The sequence below is a fragment of the Felis catus genome, chromosome C1 (genome assembly GCF_018350175.1).
Source record: "Felis catus isolate Fca126 chromosome C1, F.catus_Fca126_mat1.0, whole genome shotgun sequence".
Taxonomy (NCBI): Eukaryota; Metazoa; Chordata; class Mammalia; order Carnivora; family Felidae; genus Felis; species Felis catus.
In genome coordinates, this window is record NC_058375.1 from 81220732 (window position 1) to 81233516 (window position 12785).

The 12785-nt window shown below is 40.1% G+C and overlaps 2 long non-coding RNA genes across 5 annotated transcripts in view; both read left to right on the plus strand.

Moving 5' to 3' along the window:
* LOC111561776 overlaps window positions 1-1481 on the plus strand; it is a 65646-nt gene extending 64165 nt beyond the window's left edge. For all 4 annotated transcript variants that reach the window (XR_006584569.1, XR_006584567.1, XR_006584570.1 and 1 more), the window contains one exon: window positions 1368-1481. This is a non-coding gene — a long non-coding RNA (uncharacterized LOC111561776). The remainder of the gene's footprint in view (window positions 1-1367) is intronic.
* Window positions 1482-1565: 84 nt separating this feature from the next.
* Window positions 1566-6450, plus strand: LOC111561775. The gene is made up of 2 exons (XR_002744611.2): window positions 1566-1762; window positions 2043-6450. It is a non-coding gene; the product is annotated as an uncharacterized LOC111561775 (long non-coding RNA).
* The last annotated feature ends 6335 nt before the right edge of the window (window positions 6451-12785 follow it).

A 12785-nucleotide genomic window follows, 5' to 3' on the forward strand; every position in this document is an offset into this window, starting at 1 on the left:
ATAAGCACATATGTATCTACAGTGATGACACTTAAAGGACGTTTTTATATTCTTTCTCAATTGCTTCCATCTGACCAAGAGTAACATTGGGTTCCCTTGGTTGAGGAGCATTTCCATTAAAGTGTCTGAAGGGTTCTTTTGTTTAGGGCTAAATAACTGAGGGGGAAGGAACTCAAGATGACCTAAGAAGTAAACGCTACACATTACATCAAGAGTGAAGTCAAATTTAAATATATTTTTAAAATTCAAACCATATACAGGCATCCCTGTGGTATGAGAGTTCTGATGCATCCTGGGAGCTCTAGGTTGGAGGTGGTTTCGGGTTGGTGATGCCCTTCTTCAGCCACTTTTTAATCTCTCCTCCGTGGCTGTGTGTCATTCACAACAGACTCCATGGCTGCCGGGGCTGGAGGCAGTGTCCTGGGGACGTCCTCTAGGAGTGCTGGTCCTGGCTGTTAGCTGAGTTCTGCCCACTGGATTGTTAAGAGAGAAGTCCGGGGTCCACGTGGACTGCAGGGCTGGTTGCAAAGTCATGGACCCACTGAGGCAATGTAACACATAGCTCGTCTTTCTTTACCCGGAGGGTAAAGCGTGTTTCTCTCTTTGTTCTACCTGTTGAAAATTAACAAAGAATAATAATCTAGGGAAGACCCTTGAAAATAAAAAGAAAGAAAAAGAAAAAGAAAAAGAAGAACTAGGAAGGAAAGAAGAAAAAAAGTGAGGCGGAGCCTAAGAAAGCAGACCCAGACCTTTGACCCTTGCTTCAGCCACCCGTGCTCTGTCATTATCTCATTTCCTGTACTGAAGTTCTTCTGAATCAGATTTTGATTGAAAAAGGAGTCTACGACAAAGATGAAAAAAATTAAAAACCATTTATCTTGTTCAGTCCCTTCATTACACACATGAGTAAAACGTGCTCTAAGCAGGCTTTAATAGCTAGGAATATCAGAAATACCATGTATTGTCTTCTCTGCTTGGGGCTTAGTAAAATATATTGTGCATTATAATGATGACCTGTTATGACTAGCTACATGGAAGTTAGATATCATCTGTATTCACACAGTCTTTCCAGAAAATATTACTCCCATCCTGTGGCAGGAGTGCTCCATTCCCTTGTGCGGGTGAGAAAAATTCCTTGGGAATAATAATATCTTCTCCCTTAGAAGTGCTTCCTGTATTGCAAAGTTGCTGCCATATGGTTCCTGTAAAGGTTCTGCCAAAATCCCTGTGGTTCTCGCAAGAGCCTCTACCTCCTCTGTTCTTTTAATCTCCTGCTGTGGCGGCAGACATGGGAGAGACAGACAAGCTGCAAAGGGAAGTCGATGAAATGAAATTAAAGCCCTACAACTGTGTTTGTGTCAATGTAGATGGGGGTCCCCCCTCCTCGGTTTGCTCGCAGAGGTGGGTGTGAGAACCTATAGGAGTGTCTGGAAGAGATCCTGCGGAAGTCATTTTGCCCAGAGCTGGAGGAGAAGCAAAAGGCAAGTATCAAGTCTCTGGAAGGCCCTGGTGGGGAGATAGCGGAGGGGGGTGGGGGCTGGGGGTGGCATTTCAAGAGGGACAAGCTTCGTGGAATTTTTACTTTCTAGAGGGAAGAGAACGGTAGCTGGAGGCTGGTCTGCATTTGTAAAACAACATAGCAAGACTACCATTCCTGACTCTGTTCTGGCAGACGGGGGAGAAACAGGCTTGGTGCCCATGTGGGGACTGTTTTTTTTTTTTTTCTCCTTTCATGATGGCTTTGAGTCCCTTCTGTTTCTTGGTGAGCTGTGTTTTGGTTGCTAAGTTGGGTGTGGATTTGTTTTGTATACCTGCACGTGCATAGTTTTTTTTTTTTTTTTATCTTTAATAATAACTTATGTGGATCATCTGTTTCTATTTTGCTATCGCTGTTCAAAGTAGGTAAGATGAAAACAGAATTTTGGTATCTGCAATTCATTCCGAAAATTGTACTGAAGAAATAAAATTCCTAGCCTGGGCTTGCTGAGACTGACAAGCCCATTGGGGTTTATGTTTCTGACCTAATATCACTTCCTTCCCAGCTGTCGAGATGTGGACCCATCAGAAGTTTTGCCACACGTGTTGGGGAGCAGAGAGGTGAGACAAAGGTCGCCTGGGATAGCACGCATACCGGTCTTCATGCTAGCCAGAGGTCCATGCGTGTAAGTTCTGTGGGTGATCTTCCTCCGCCTTGGCAAGTGATTGCCCCCGCGCGCTTCTCCACGGATCCTTCTCCTGCGCCGGCTTGGGGATGTTGTACCTCTGATGTCGCTGGTGGGCCCGGGGCTTCCGCCGGGTTTGACTGAGACAGTGAACGGCTCTCACTCCCCCCCCCCCTTCTCTCTCCCCTATTTGAATTGTCTGTGTGTGCTTGAAGATGAGGTAATTAAATACATCCTTGAAGGATACAGAAAGCAATAACACTCCTCTCCTTGCCTGATTCTGGGGGAGCACAATTCCTTAAACTACCAGGTTGGCTTGTCAAATGAGTTATTGTTTTTCAAAGTATAGCCTGAACGGCATCCGTTATAATTAAGGCTTCTGGCTTTCGGTTTAAAGTGATATTTGCCAGTAAAAGCCTGCCAAAAAAATAAATAAATAAAAGCGGGCTTACCGTTAAATATTGATTTAAGCTTGGAAACTGGCTCCAAATTTTGTTATACCAGTCTTGATCTCTGTGGCCTCTGGGCATCTGTTTCAATTTGGTCAAATTGAAATGGGGAGGGACAGTGCCAGGCTAACAGCAAGGTGATCCAATATAGTACGATGAGTCGTATTTGATGAAAAAGAGCCAGGCAGAGTCATCTACAGATCCCGGGGACAGGTGAACTGGGCTCAGCTACAATAAGAGCTGATGGGCATCTTAACTCATCTTATGGGCTGACCTGAGCCGATGATGGGTTTTCTGTGATGTAAAAAATGTTGAGTAATCTTTTGGGGGCAGTATGGGATTTTTGTTTTGTGTTGTTTCTGCCTTTCTGCATATCCTGCTCGATGCAGGCTTCTCCTCCAGCTGGCCACTTTCCTCAGGATCCTTTCATGTCACTGGCAGAGATATTAAACAGCCCAGATCGAAAACTTTTTCCTGTGAACTGAATTTCTCGCTCCCTAACTGGAGGTTTTCTCCTATCCAGGAGAAAAGGCAAGGTCCTCAGGAGAATTTTCTCCCCCGGAATGTATTTACTTGAGGCTCGTTATTATCCACCTCTGTCTCTGACAAGAGAAGGCAAACAGGAAGAGGAGGGTTAAAAGTTCCTGAAAAAAGGGCTCTTGATGAGACTGAGCTCCACGGGTGCAGAGTGCCTGAGATCCATTCATTTCGACAACCTCAGTTATTCCGGTGCCTCTCATCATCTGTAAAGTTAACAAGGGCTGATAAGACATGATGAGGCAGGGTACTGGTTTGTATTTCCAGCCTCATAAATATTTCACAATACCATTTTCTTACAATCAGATACATTAGTTTGCCAAGTGTGGATGCTGCTGGATGCTCGCTCGGTGCTGGTGTTTCACAAAAGCCCTGCTTTTAAACCGGCACATTTAGGGCCTTGAGGTGCACATCACTTGCCACTGTACCTTGCTTTCAAATGCATGTTCTAATTCGGGTGAGAGAGTTGCTGTCTGACCTCTAGAAACTGCTGCTGTCTACCTTGAAAAATATATTGTTATGCTCTACAGGCAAAAAAGCATCCCTCTTAGCCACATTCTCATATTCTTTTTCGTTTTCCAGCCCTGCTATGCCCTTGTGTTTCTTTGTACTTCACACTGTGGACAGTAGAATCAGGAGCCAGAGGGTGAATTTAATTTGGAACAGACCCCCCTGTCTTGATAGAACTGCCTTTACTCAGGCTCAAACACAGCAACCTGCAATTTCCTGAGGCCGTAACTCAGCCGGGGCTCTCACAGGCTCTAAAAATGAAGTCCAGACTCAGCACCTCTCAGAGCTCACCCAGCTCCTACGAACAACACAGAGTGGTGTGGACGCCCGAGTCAGTCGAGTAGCAATGGTTTTCTCCCTGATGTAATCAAACGGAGTGCACGGATATCACTTGATTAACAGCTGCGGTATTAATTTCCCTTTTTGGTTGCTTGACTCACAGCAAGAATCATGTCAAGGCAGCAGAGAAGCAATTAAATTGATTTTAATCTTTGTCAGAGAAGATAACATGCCTCTTTCTCTTCTCATTTAAATAATTAAAGTTTCAGTAGGTATTATTTCTGGCTTTAAAGAAATTGGTATCTTAATGTAATAGAATCCTTGTAATTATATACTTAATGGTTCTTAATAAGTTAATCATGGTTTTTCATTTAAAATGTATTTTTTACTTATTAAATTTTTTTTGTTATAGTATCTTTGCTTTTAAGGAGAAGGGGGAAACACAAAGAAATGGATATAAAACAGTTCTGTCATTTCTCATTATTAATCCTTTCAACAGCTATCTCCTCCTCCTCTTGTGGTGCGTTGGACTTAAGTTTGAAGTAATATTTTTACATTTCAGTGCATTTACAAGAAGCCCACTTCTTTTAATGACAACATATTTAATTTTAATGATGATGGAGTTTTTGGCTTCTATGAAAATTTCCTTAAAGAACATCATGTGTATTTCAATTGCGTGGAGCGCCTTTAAACTTCACATTTCATTAAGGTCTTAGAGAAATATTGAAAAAATATTGCAAATGGTTTCATTCCTCTTTGGTACCCGGTCAGACATTCTACAGTTATTTTACTCCTCACCCCAATATTGTGAAATGCCTTGTAAACATTTCAGAGCAAAGACAACAGGGGTAGAATGCACAGATTGAGTGGCCCTCCTCATTAGAGGTACATTTTCACTGTAATGCATGTGTAGCCCCCAGGATATTGAGCATCACATAATTTAACTGTTGTCAACCCCCGTCGCTACCACTGGGATGAGTGACTTCTGAAAGAGGGAAAGTGTTATCCCAGAGAGAGACTAGTTCGCAGTTCAGATCCCGATCAAGAAATGAACATTTCACCAAAAGGCTTCAAAATGCCTCCTCCTCTTTCAGGATGCTGAACATGGATCAAGAGGAGAGAGACCACAGGCCCTGGACCAGAACCATCAAGGTTAGGGAGAGGCAGCATCCTGGAGCTGTCCCCTTTATCCAGAGTTTTGGAGGGATGAAGTCTTCTGTAGAAATTAATTGATAAAGACTGACTTGTTCGCTTGGTATTTTGAAAGAGAGATTCTGCAAGCTTATATATGCTATAAATCACCACATGTTGATGCCTGTTGGTGGACAGATTGGAAAAGACACCTCTTCCTCCTGGTACGGCTAGCACAGGACAGGCTGGATTTCAGCCCCTACTCCTACCACTCCCTCACACCCACCAAGTGGGTGCTTCTTTGCAGTGCGCAATCTGTACAACTGTACATGGCTTGAAAACATGCATAAGCTAAAGCTAATAACTCCTGAAACAAATTCTGAAGCAAGGAGTGAATATATTAATGCCAGTGGCAAAGAAGGTGAGCAGTATGGGCAGACGGAAGCATCACAGAGACTGCAAAAAGAATGCTGTAGACCAGCTCATAGTAGACACTTCTTGGCCATGCTGGTTAAGAATTATCACCAGTTTCTTAGGACTTGGAAACTTGGAAATACACTGAATGTCCTTTCTAGTTTGTTATAGCGTATGTATGTGTGGTTCCCATTATAGAGTATATCTTTGGTCATTCCTATTTAATCTTGAAGCTGTTAATCCCCATATGACTGTTACATTGAAGATTCTGAAGCCCAGAATATTCAAAACCAGCATTCCTTACTGGGAAAGGATGTTTATACAAACACTGAGGCATGGAAGGGAGTTAGGGGGAAAAGGGAAAGCAAATGTCATTCCAGGCAGAGGAGATGAGCTAGGCAAGGGTGTGGAGGTGCATTAAGAGGATGGAGTCTTTTAGGAAGTGTTTTTGCACCTGATTAAATCTGGGTGTCCCTGGAGATACTGAGTTGATTATAGCACATTCCCTGCCCCGGAGGAGCTAGAAGTATTTTGACATCTACCCTATTTGATCTTCACACAAATTCCATAAATTAAGTAGCAAAGATCTTATCAACTGAAAATCACTGGGGAGGAAATTGGAGCCTAAAAAAGTACACAACACTTAAGGTTACACAGCTAATTCTAGGTAAGCTGGGACTGAAACCCAGCCCCCCAGTGGCCAGCCTGCGTCTTCCAACTAGATCAGAAGAGGAGGGTAGCTTTTTCCTCCCTCCTTAGGATAGGGCGGCAAACTTTTTCTACAAAGCATTGTTATGATTATGATTACGATTTATCAGTCAGTAGATATGGAGGAAGAGAGTATAATCAGGTCCATTCACTTCTCTTGGCTACTAGTGAAAATATAAAAATTTTTGCAGGGTGAGTTAGCAGGAGTGAAATGCAATGAAAAGTGTATTTGTGAAGAGAATAAAGTTGATTGAAGGAGTGCTGAGTATTCATATCTTTAAGTTTATTTACAAATAAAGAGTTAAAAAATAACTGTACACTTATCCTGGTGAGCACTGAGTAATGTAGAGAATTGTTGAATCACTACATTGTACACCCGAAACTAATATAACACTGTATGTTACCTATACTGGAATTAAAATTAAAAACTTAATAAAAAAATGAATTCGTCCTGCCAATGAATTTCCTGTAAACAAACGAACATTCTCCTCCAAGAACACTGATCACAAGGCATGTTTCTAATGGGACACTACCCATGTTCAGGGATCTGTCTTATTTACTCTTTTGCCACTAGTCCCTAGCATAATGTCTGGGCTAGAGGATTCATTCATTCATTCAACATATATTTATTGAGCACCTACTAAGTGGTGGACATTATTCTGGAAACTTAGGATACAGCAGTGAACAAAATGGATAACCTAAAAGATACACCCATAGAGCTTATATTCTGGTGGAATAATTTAGTATTTATACAAGTAAATAAACAACCAAGATGTGCTATGAGGAAAATCAAACAGGGATTGTGATAATGACTAGACGTGATTCAGATGGGTGGCAGGGGGGTCCTCTTTGAGGAAATAATATTTGAACTGATATGTGAATGTGAAGATTCAAATGTAGGAAAAAGCTTGGTGTGTATCAAAGATGGAAGGAAGGCAGCGCGGCTCGAGGCTGAATGCACAAGAAGAGAGAAGGGATGTGAGGATGAATGGGAGGGGTTTAGAGGTGGTCGTGTCAAAGAGTGGGGTGAGAGTTAGGTGACGTCAAAAGCTGATCCATGCTGCTGGAGTGTTGAAAACACCATGCTACAGGATTTCTTTAAAATTTCATCAAAATTAAAAATGTTTGTGCTCCAAAGGACACCATCAAGAAAGTGAAGAGATAGGCCAATGGGAAAAAATATTGGCAAATCAGATATCCGAAAAGGGACTTATGTCCAGAATATATAAAGAACTCATAATAATAAAAAGACAAATAATCCAATTAAAAATAGGCAAAGAATCTGAATAGGCATTTCTCCAAGGAAAAGATACAAATGACTAATAAGCAAATGAAAAGATGGTTGGCATCATTAATTGTCTGAGAAATGCAAATCAGAATCATGAAATAGCCCTTTATACCTATTAGGATGGCTATAATAAAAAAGATGATAACAAGTGTTGGCAAAAATATGGAGAAATCAGAATCTTCATAAACTGGGAATGTAAATGGGAACATTAAGTGGTACAGCCACTTTAGGAAACAGTCTGGCAGTTCCTCTAATGATGAAACATGGAGTTACCACATATCCTAACAATTTTATTCCTAGGTATGTGTTCAAAAGAAATGAAAGCCTCTGGACACATGAAAACGTGTACAGCCAAATGTTTATAGTGGCATTATTCATAGTAGCCAATAGGTAGAAACAATTCAAATGTCCAGTTTGTCCAACTGAAAAATGAATAAACAACATCTGGTATATTGGATGGGGTTTGGGGGTTATGGTGGGGTTCGGAGCCAATGGCCAAGAAAGAATTCTTGAAGACGTCTTGAAGACTAAAGCATGGGGACACGACCTATGGGCAAAAGAGCTGTACTGGGGTTGTGAAGAGTGACTCATATGCTATGGGGCTAGGGGAGGTAAAATCAAGAGGAGGTTTCTTAAAGGGATTTTCCATATGCTAAAGACTGGATGACTGGAGGCCTAGGTGTTGTCAAGCTAAAGTTGTTTTTCCCTCTGGCAAAGCATTAACGTTAAGACAGTAAGGAGTTCCTGGAAAAACGTTCTACTCAACTCCTGGAAAAACGTTCTACTCTTCCTGCCTCAAGTATTTGTCAATGGGCTGCGGGGTATAAGGAAAGTCAATTTTATCTGCCATTTTCTTCTTTTCTTTGTTCCCCACATCACTCTGGAAGGAAGGGTGATGTTGGAGCTCCAGGAAACTGAGTCTATAGGTTTCTGGAGATTAGGCTATTGATAAGATTGCCTTTTTCTTTGTAATTGTACTAAGATAGTTGTAAACTGATGGAGATTCTTAACAGTTTAACCTTCTGCTTTCTGTCCTTTCCTTTGTTCTTGGGCAGCCTGGAGAGCCTGAGGAATATCACACATATCCCACTTGGGGAGGGAGTTGTGCTGGCTTGTGGTTTGCCCTCAGCTTGCCTTATGGTCCCTCAGCATATTCATACAATGGAAGTTTATTTCGCCATAAAAAAGAATGAAGCACTGATACATGCCACAACATGGATGAACCTTGAAATTATGCTAAGTGAGAGAAGACAGTCACAAAAGACCACATAGTATATGGTCCCATTCATATGAAATTTCCAGAATGGAGAAATCTGTAGAGACAGAAAACGTATTAGTTGCTTAGAGGATGAGATCATGGGAAGATAGAGGAGTGATAGCTAAAGGGTATAGGGTTTCTTTCTGAGGTGATGAAAATGTTCTAAAACTGACTGTGGAGATGGTTGCACTTAATCTGTGAAGATACTAAAAACCATCAAATTATGTACACTTGAAATGGGTGAATTGTATGGTTTATGAATTACATCTCAATAAAGCTGTTAAAAACCACTAAAAAAGAACCCAAACACACCCCAAAGCCTGAAGGTAGGCCTCACACTCACTAAGATTTTCAGGCTTTTCAGATAAAATTTACTAGTCCCATCAGAATATCTTTGTGCCCAAGGGAGAATCATCAATGAAACTATTCTTAGAACACAAAGCTTTCCTTCCTAAAATACTGGAAAGGAGCAACACCTTGAACACCACAGGAAACGCATAAATATCTAATTTGCACCACTGCATGATAAAAGCAGCTTGCTTCTTCCACTCATTAGCAACACTCAAAAATATATTCTAGCTTCTTGACTGCTAAAAGGATATTTACATTTCCTCTTTGCACCAACCACAGAAGCCCTGGTTATTCCCACAGTTTCTCTGCAGTTTTGGTCCACTTGAACTGTATTTGGAAAGCAGGCAGAGAGCCATTCTGGGACAAACGCAGTGGTGAAAAGTGCATGCGCTACATGAGAATTCATTTAAATTAATGCGTTTGGAATCATGGATTTCTAAGTGAATTGAATTTGGAAACTATTTCAGTTTCAGATGACAGGAAGCCAGCCATTGTATTCCACTACAAGTAACATGCTCTTTATCCTGTAGATGACAATCATTGCTTGCGGAGGCAAATTTGAAGTCCTTTACGATAGGAGAAAATCTTAATCATCTTTGTACTCTCTACAAGTTAGGGCTTTTGTACATAATACATACAAAAAATTTTAATTGAATTTGGATTAACAGGTCATGAGGGTTTGAGAATAAGATCAAGAAAATTTTTCAGTGATTGAACATATGACATATGTTGACATAAGAAGGAAATGGAAGGTAAGACTTTCCCAGTAACTTTTAGCCCGGGAAAGTCAAGCACTGTATCTGGTAGACACAAGCATTCAGTTCAGTGGATGGGGACTCTCTATGGCAGAATAGTTCACCAGGCTTTGCCACAGTTTACATGAGATATCTAATTTTCTTTCATTATGAGACTCTCGAGCTGGAGTATATGGGGTTTTGTATTTGCCAGTCATAGGAATCAAACTTGCCTCTTCCCTTTCTCTTGCCTCAATGTTGACAATAATGAGGCACTACCCTTATGTGTGAAGCTTAGTCTGAAAAAGCCTATTGGCTTCCCTTTTGGAAAAAAAAAAATTAACAGTGATTTCCATCAGTGTCTCCCTAACCTTTTCTCTTTCCTTCATCTAGTAGAGCAGAGCCTATTTTCTCATCTTCTCTGTGTCCATTCAGGTTACATGGATGAACCTGAAATGTCCCAGTCTCCTAAACGCATTTCTGAATGTTGGAGATATGTTTCGAAATCCTAGGTATAGGGTACTAATGCCATCTTTACCACACATATGGCTCTTAGCACTTTACAGCTCAATTTTCTGCTTAAAAGGGTGCCTCTTATAAACCAGCAAATACAGCAAGTGACTAATTAGCCAAATTAATGAGGGCTTGTTTACTTGAAGTCCCCAGTGCCCTTGGAACTTGGGATGTTTCATTATTACAATCTGCAAGTGGTTTCCTCCAATTAATTTTTAACATACGGCTCTTGCCTCTTCTCAGTAATATGTAATATCCTAATACTTCAGAGGGGCTTGCGAGCATTAACTCATTATTCCTCATAGGGGACTACTGGAAGGCTGAAACAAAAAGGAATCATAGTGCTTTTTTGTCAACACTGATTTTTTGCATACCTTATTACAAATCCTACTCTATAGGTCAAAAGCAAAACTAGTAAAGAGCAACCATTAAAGCCCATTCTGAGAAAAAGATAGGAATAAATATATGTAAATATGAAAGAAATTTCTTTTTGCCACATAATAAATGATAAATAAGCTAAGAAAAGTCATTCCCCTTATAGCCCTTTGTCTTCTAATTGGAGATAAACTCAAATCTAATTGGGCACATGGAAGCAAGTATCTAGATGCACATTCAAAAGTGATGTGTGCGTCTAGAATATATACAGAAAGAAGTGAGGTGCACATGTAGAGTACATTCAGAAGTAAGGAGTGCATCTACAACATTTACGGAAGTGAGATCTGCATGTAGACCACATTCAGAGTGATATGCATGAGTGATGTCACAGAAATGATGAAGTCGGAAGCTCTAAGAACTGGTTCTTCCAGTGAGGTAGCCATTAAACCAGTAAAAACAGATAGACTCATGTATTTCAGAACTCTAGAATCTAATTAAAAAAAAAAAAACCTTAAGATAATGGAGAGAGAGATTAATGAAGAAAGTGATTGCTAAATTTCAGCATTTAGGGAAATCTCTGTCAGGTCATTGAGTGTCTGCTGAGATTGAAGCAGACCTTAGGGATCACACATAACAAAGAATACAGTCTGCAAAAAATAGTTGGAAAAAGTCACTTAACAAATGGATGACTGAAGCCCTCAACAAACAATAACAGCAAACCATGGAGGAAGAGAGACTCTGATTTTCAGAGTTACCACATTTTAATGTCAAATGTCAACAAAATTTTCAACAAAAATTATAAGGCATACAAAGACACAAGATAGTATGGCTATTCACAGGAAAAAATAAATTGACAGAAATGAGTCCTGAGCCAGCTCAGACATTAGATTTACTAGAAAAAGACTTTAAATCTAAAGATCTAAATGAAACTGTTGGATAAAGAACTAAAGGAAACCAGCAGAACAAATGAATAAATAAAGAACATCAATGAAGCCATAGATATTATAAGAAAAAAAATGAAATAGAAATTTTGAAGGTGAAAAGTACAATAGCTGAAATGAAAAATTTGCTCGAGAGATTCAGCAGTAAATTTGAGAAGGCAAAATAAAGAAACAGTAAACTTAAGGACAGGAATATTGAAATTGAGTCTAGGAGCAGAAAGAGAAAAAAAGAATGGAGAAAAAAGAAAAAAACCTAAAGGATTTGTGGGACTCTATCAGCTATACCAACATATAATTATGAGAATTGCAGAATGTGAAGAGAGAAAAGGGAAAGAAGTCATACTGAAGAAATAATGGCTGAGAATTTCCCAAAATAGATGAAAGACATGAATCTACACATCCAAGAATTGCAACAAACCTTAAATAGGGTAAACTCCAAAGAAACCCACAGGAAGACATCTTATTATCAAACTACTAAAAGCTAAATACAGAGAATATTGAGAACAGCAGTTAAAAGCAATTCATCACTGACAAGTGATTCTTAATAAAGTTAACAACTGACTTCACAGCAGAAAGCATGGAGGGCAGAAGGCAGTGAGTGACATGTTGAAAGTGCTGATAGCAAAAAAAAAAAAAAAAAACAAAAAAACACAAAAAACCCAACTCAAAATTCTACATCTAGAAAAACTACTTTTCAAAAATGAAAGAGAAATTAAGACATTTCTCAACAAAAGCTGAAAGAGCTCATTGCTAATAGACATGCTCTGCAAGAAATGCTAGTCTTTCAAGTTGAAATGAAAGGAAACTAGATAGTGACTTGAAGCCATATGAAGAAATGAAGAACTTTGGTATAAGTAACTTACATAGGTAAATATAAAAGCCATATTATTGTATCTTTGGTTTGTAACTTTTGATTTTCTTGTATGATTTAAAAGACATGAGGGGCGCCTGGGAAGCGTCCGACTTCAGCCAGGTCACGATCTCGCAGTCCGTGAGTTCGAGCCCCGCATCGGGCTCTGGGCTGATGGCTCGGAGCCTGGAGCCTGTTTCCGATTCTGTGTCTCCCTCTCTCTCTGCCCCTCCCCCGTTCATGCTCTGTCTCTCTCTGTCCCAAAAATAAATAATAAAACGAAAA